The sequence below is a fragment of the Oncorhynchus tshawytscha genome, linkage group LG25 (genome assembly GCF_018296145.1).
Source record: "Oncorhynchus tshawytscha isolate Ot180627B linkage group LG25, Otsh_v2.0, whole genome shotgun sequence".
Lineage (NCBI taxonomy): Eukaryota > Metazoa > Chordata > Actinopteri > Salmoniformes > Salmonidae > Oncorhynchus > Oncorhynchus tshawytscha.
In genome coordinates, this window is record NC_056453.1 from 39,498,129 (window position 1) to 39,505,295 (window position 7,167).

Below are 7,167 nucleotides of genomic sequence, written 5' to 3' on the forward strand. Positions count from 1 at the left end.
TAATAGTGGTATATAGATGGTGGTATGTAATAGTGGTATATAGATATTAGTTGGTGGTATGTAATAGTGGTATATATATATTAGTTGGTGGTATGTAATAGTGGTATATAGATGGTGGTATGTAATAGTGATATATAGATGGTGGTATGTATTGGTGGTATATAGATGTTAGTTGGTGGTATGTAATAGAGGTATATAGATATTAGTTGGTGGTATGTAATAGTGGTATATAGATATTAGTTGGTGGTATGTAATAGTGGTATATAGATATTAGTTGGTGGTATGTAATAGTGGTATATAGATATTAGTTGGTGGTATGTAATAGTGGTATATATATATATATTAGTTGGTGGTATGTAATAGTGGTATATAGATATTAGTTGGTGGTATGTAATAGTGGTATATAGATGGTGGTATGTAATAGTGGTATATAGATATTAGTTGGTGGTATATAGATATTAGTTGGTGGTATGTAATAGTGGTATATAGATGTTAGTTGGTGGTATGTAATAGTGGTATATAGATGTTAGTTGGTGGTATATAATAGTGGTATATAGATATTAGTTGGTGGTATGTAATAGTGGTATATAGATGGTGGTATGTAACAGTGGTATATAGATATTAGTTGGTGGTATATATATATTAGTTGGTGGTATGTAATAGTGGTATATAGATGTTAGTTGGTGGTATGTAATAGTGGTATATAGATGGTGGTATGTAATAGTGATATATAGATATTAGTTGGTGGTATGTAATAGTGGTATATAGATGTTAGTTGGTGGTATGTAATAGTGGTATTTAGATGGTGGTATGTAATAGTGATATATAGATATTAGTTGGTGGTATGTAATAGTGGTATATAGATGTTAGTTGGTGGTATGTAATAGTGTTATATAGATGTTAGTTGGTGGTATGTAATAGTGGTATATATATATATTAGTTGGTGGTATGTAATAGTGGTATATAGATGGTGGTATGTAATAGTGGTATATATATATTAGTTGGTGGTATGTAATAGTGGTATATAGATGTTAGTTGGTGGTATGTAATAGTGGTATATAGATGTTAGTTGGTGGTATGTAATAGTGATATATAGATGGTGGTATGTAATAGTGGTATATATATATTAGTTGGTGGTATGTAATAGTGGTATATAGATATTAGTTGGTGGTATGTAATAATGGTATATAGATGTTAGTTGGTGGTATGTAATAGTGGTATATAGATGTTAGTTGGTGGTATGTAATAGTGGTATATAGATGTTAGTTGGTGGTATGTAATATTGGCATATAGATGTTAGTTGGTGGTATGTAATAGTGGCATATAGATGTTAGTTGGTGGTATGTAATAGTGGTATATAGATGTTAGTTGGTGGTATGTAATAGTGATATATAGATGGTGGTATGTAATAGTGGTATATATATATTAGTTGGTGGTATGTAATAGTGGTATATAGATATTAGTTGATGGTATGTAATAGTGGTATATAGATGTTAGTTGGTGGTATGTAATAGTGGTATATAGATGTTAGTTGGTGGTATGTAATAGTGGTATATAGATGTTAGTTGGTGGTATGTAATAGTGGCATATAGATGTTAGTTGGTGGTATGTAATAGTGGCATATAGATGTTAGTTGGTGGTATGTAATAGTGGTATATAGATGTTAGTTGGTGGTATGTAATAGTGATATATAGATGGTGGTATGTAATAGTGGTATATATATATATTAGTTGGTGGTATGTAATAGTGGTATATAGATATTAGTTGGTGGTATGTAATAGTGGTATATAGATGTTAGTTGGTGGTATGTAATAGTGATATATGGATGGTGGTATGTAATAGTGGTATATAGATGTTAGTTGGTGGTATGTAATAGTGGTATAGAGATGGTGGTATGTAATAGTGATATATAGATGGTGGTATGTAATAGTGGTATATAGATATTAGTTGGTGGTATGTAATAGTGGTATATTGATATTAGTTGGTGGTATGTAATAGTGGTATATAGATGTTAGTTGGTGGTATGTAATAGTGGTATATAGATATTAGTTGGTGGTATGTAATAGTGGTATATAGATATTAGTTGGTGGTATGTAATAGTGGTATATTGATATTAGTTGGTGGAGTTTTTTTTTTTAAATTTTTGTATCACAAAATGTAACGTGATCACTACCGAACAGTAGGTGGCGGCATGCACAAGCAAAATGTGAGAACGCCATAATACCAAAGAAGAAGAAGAAGTAAGAAAAAAGCTACTAATGAAAAAAATATTTCTCCTCTGGTGTGTGGGGAAGTAACGTCAGCTGTAAAAGTGAATCTATTGAGGGCACAGGAGGTTGCTGAGTGGAGAACGGCTCATAATAATGACCGGAACGGAGCAAAAGGAATGGTATCAAACACCTGGACACCATATGTTTGATTTACAGGGTTTGATACCATTCCACTAACTCCCCTCCAGTCATTACCACAAGCCCGTCCTCTCCAATGTCTTAGTGTCTCAGTCTATTGAGATGCACCCTCTCTCTGTCTTCTTCCTACAACCCCTGCCTCCAACCTTGTCCCAGATCTCTTCACCCCAACCCGATTGCTGTCATCGTGAAGCCAGACATTCCATGTTTGGCATGAGAATGCATGAGAAGAAGTTGACATAGTAGCTAGCCCAAACAGAGTCACCCTCCTTCCAACTTTCTCAGTTCTCCTAACCTGCTGCGTTAGTTCTCCTAACCTGCTGGGTTAGTTCTCCTAACCTGCTGCGTTAGTTCTCCTAACCTGCTGGGTTAGTTCTCCTAACCTGCTGCGTTAGTTCTCCTAACCTGTTCCGTTAGTTCTCCTAACCTGCTGGGTTAGTTCTCCTAACCTGCTGCGTTAGTTCTCCTAACCTGCTGGGTTAGTTCTCCTAACCTGCTGGGTTAGTTCTCCTTGCCTGCTGCGTTAGTTCTCCTAACCTGCTGGGTTAGTTCTCCTAACCTGCTGGGTTAGTTCTCCTAACCTGCTGGGTTAGTTCTCCTAACCTGCTGGGTTAGTTCTCCTTGCCTGCTGCGTTAGTTCTCCTAACCTGCTGGGTTAGTTCTCCTAACCTGCTGCGTTAGTTCTCCTAACCTGCTGGGTTAATTCTCCTAACCTGCTGGGTTAGTTCTCCTAACCTGCTGGGTTAGTTCTCCTAACCTGCTGGGTTAGTTCTCCTAACCTGCTGGGTTAGTTCTCCTAACCTGCTGTGTAAAGTCACTTCTTTCTGTAGCTGTACTCCATACAGATCTCCATCGGTGTGGAAACTCGGGATAACCAGGGACAGAACGCCCTCCACAAGGCTGCTGTGGCTAGATGGAGAATTAACGTAAGCAGATTAGGAGAATTAAAGTAGCAGGTTAGATGAATTAACGTAGCCGGTTAGGAGAATTAACCCAGCAGGTTAGGAGAACTAATGCAGCAGGTTAGGAGAATTAACGTAGCAGGTTAGGAGAATTAACGTAGTGTAACGGTCGCCGGTGGAAGAAGGTGAGGACCAAAACGCAGCGTGATACTTGTTCATGTTATTTATTTAAACTGAACACTATCAAACAAAGAAACAAAAAAACACAACCGAAACAGCTCCGTCAGGTGCAAACCACACTAAACAGAACGTATAATCACCCACAACTCAAGGGTGAGAACAGGCTGCCTAAGTATGGTTCTCAATCAGGGACAACGATTGACAGCTGCCTCTGATTGAGAACCATACCAGGCCAAACACAGAAATACCAAATCATAGAAAAAAGAACATAGACTACCCACCCAACTCACGCCCTGACCATATTAAAACAAAGACATAACAACAGAACTAAGGTCAGAACGTGACACATAGCAGGTTAGGATAATGAAAGTAGCAAGTTAGGATCATTAACATAGCAGGTTAGGATAATTAAAGTAGCAGGTTAAGATAATTTATTTAGCAGGTTAGGAGAATTAGGTTAAGGTTCAAAAAAGCTTAGCTAAAATGCTGTACTCTATCTAGCCACAAACGTAGAAGCCATGAGTTTCGAGAAACCATCAATATTACCTCTCCAGAAACAGTGATTGCGTGCTGAAGCTGATCGCCGCTGCCTGTGAAGCTTCTGTTGGAGAGAAGGGTATCTTGTACCTAGGTTAGTGCATATGTCAGGTGGCCACGCCCGAAGAACCCCAAAGTCTAGATTTCCTTTCTCCTGGATGCCAAATGTAGGAAATTTCACTGGTCTTTCTTACCTTATTCTTTTGCTATAAATTATTCTGAATGAATGAATATGATTTTAAAAGCAGGATTGACATTGTAATATCCCTGCTTGCTGTATATGGATAACAAACTACTTTCATATTTAATGCAACATCCTGGCTCTTCACTGTTCTATTGTAGATATTAGGATCCATAAAGAATAGTGGGGGAGGGAACAAACTGCTATTCATTTTGGAATTCCAATAATAACCCATTAGGATCCTGTCAAACTAGTGTACACTGATCCAGAGATCCTCTTTATTGACCTTTATGTGAATGGAAGCAATCAGTCGCTGTGAAAATGAAGACACACCTTTTAGTGGAGCGTTTTTTTTTAAATGTATTTTATTTCACCTTTATTTAACCAGGTAGGCAAGTTGAGAACAAGTTCTCATTTACAATTGCGACCTGGCCAAGATAAAGCAAAGCAGTTCGACAGATACAACGGCACAGAGTTACACATGGAGTAAAACAAACATACAGTCAGATAATACAGTATAAACAAGTCTATATATAAGTCTATATATATTTCGAGGGTTCTCGAAAGCTTCAAGTTCCTCGGTGTCCACATCAAGAGTGAGCAAAGCTGTCATCAAGGCAAAAGGTGTTTACTCTGAAGAATCTCAAATATAACATCTATTTTGATTTGTTTAGCACTTGTTTGGTTACTACATGATTCCATATGTGTTATTTCACAGTTTTGATGTCTAAACTATTTTTCTACAATGTAGAAAACAGTAAAAATCAAGAAAAACCTTGGAATGAGTAGGTGTCCAAACCTTTGACTGGTACTGTAGTTACACTGAAACCACAATGCACACACACACACACACACGCACACGCACACGCACACACACGCACACACGCACACACACACACACACACACACACACACACACACACACACACACACACACACACACACACACACACACACACACACACACACACACATTCACTCATTTTCACACTCACCACATAAACTACTGCTACTGTCTATTATCTATCATGTTGCCAAGTCACTTTACCCCTACCTATACTTTACCCTTACCTTTACCCTTACCTATACATTACCCTTACATTTACCCTTACCTATACATTACCCTTACCTCTACCCATACCTATACATTACCCTTACCCATACTTTACCCTTACCTCTACCCTTACCTATACATTACCCTTACCTATTCTTTACCCTTACCTATACATTACCCTTACCTTTACCCCTACCTATACATTACCCTTACCTTTACCCTTACCTATACTTTACCTTTACCTATACTTTACCCTTACCTATACATTACCCTTACCTTTACCCCTACCTATACATTACCCTTACCTATACTTTACCCTTACCTATACATTACCCTTACCTTTACCCCTATCTATACATTACCCTTACCTTTACCCTTACCTTTACCCTTACCTATACTTTATCCTTACCTATACATTACCCTTACCTTTACCCCAACCTATACATTACCCTTACCTATACTTTACCCTTACCTATACATTACCCTTACCTTTACCCCTATCTATACATTACCCTTACCTTTACCCTTACCTTTACCCTTACCTTTACCCTTACCTATACTTTACCCTTACCTATACATTACCCTTTCCTTTACCCTTACCTATACATTACCCTTACCTTTACCCTTACCTATACATTACCCTTACCTTTACCCTTACCTATACATTACCCTTACCTTTACCCCTACCTATACATTACCCTTATCTATACTTTACCCTTACCTATACATTACCCTTACCTTTACCCCTACCTATACATTACCCTTACCTTTACCCTTACCTTTACCCTTACCTATACTTTACCCTTACCTATACATTACCCTTACCTTTACCCTCACCTATACTTTACTCTTACCTATACATTACCCTTACCTTTACCCCTACCTATACATTACCCTTACCTTTACCCTTACCTTTACCCTTACCTATACTTTACCCTTACCTATACATTACCCTTACCTTTACCCCTACCTATACATTACCCTTATCTTTACCCTTACCTATACATTACCCTTGCCTTTACCCTTACCTATACATTACCCTTACCTATACATTACCCTTACATTTACCCTTACCTATACATTACCCTTACCTATACTTTACCCTTACCTATACATTACCCTTACCTTTACCCTTACCTATACATTACCCTTACCTTTACCATTACCTATACATTACCCTTACCTTTACCCCTACATTACCCTTACCTTTACCCTTACCTATACATTGCCTTCAGAAAGTATATTCAGACCCCTTGACTTTTTCCACATTTTGTCAATCACGGCGAAGCTAGTGAACATTAACAACCCCTACGCTCCATACTTTCCGCTTGCTGCCCCACCACCCCAGAAAACACAGAGCTAGACTGCAACACCTGCCTTTTGGAGCTGCCTTACTCAAGAAAGCAAAAAAAGAGACCATGTTTGTATGAGGCTTTATTAACTCAATGCTTTTGTTTTATATATATATATTATATTTGCCATCTGATATGTGACTTGTTTTAATCCTAAAATAACATGCAAAACATGTAAAAAATATATTATTTTTGCCATCTGATATGTGACTTGTTTTAATCCTAAAATAACATGCAAACATGCCCTAAAAAAAAACATACTAATTTTAGCTAAACAGGTGGGGATCTGGCCCACCTGCCCTGAGTGACGGATCGCCACTAATCTGCCCCACCTGCCCTGAGTGACAGATCACCACTAATCTGGCCCACCTGCCCTGAGTGACGGATCGCCACTGATATCATATCAGCATGTGTGTTTGAGCTTGTACTTTGCCTTCTGAAAGTATTCAAGCACCTTGACCTTTGGTTACATTACAGCCTTATTCTAAAGTTGATTCAAATGTTTTTCCCCTCATCAGTCCAGACAAAATAACCCATAATGACAAACAAAAAC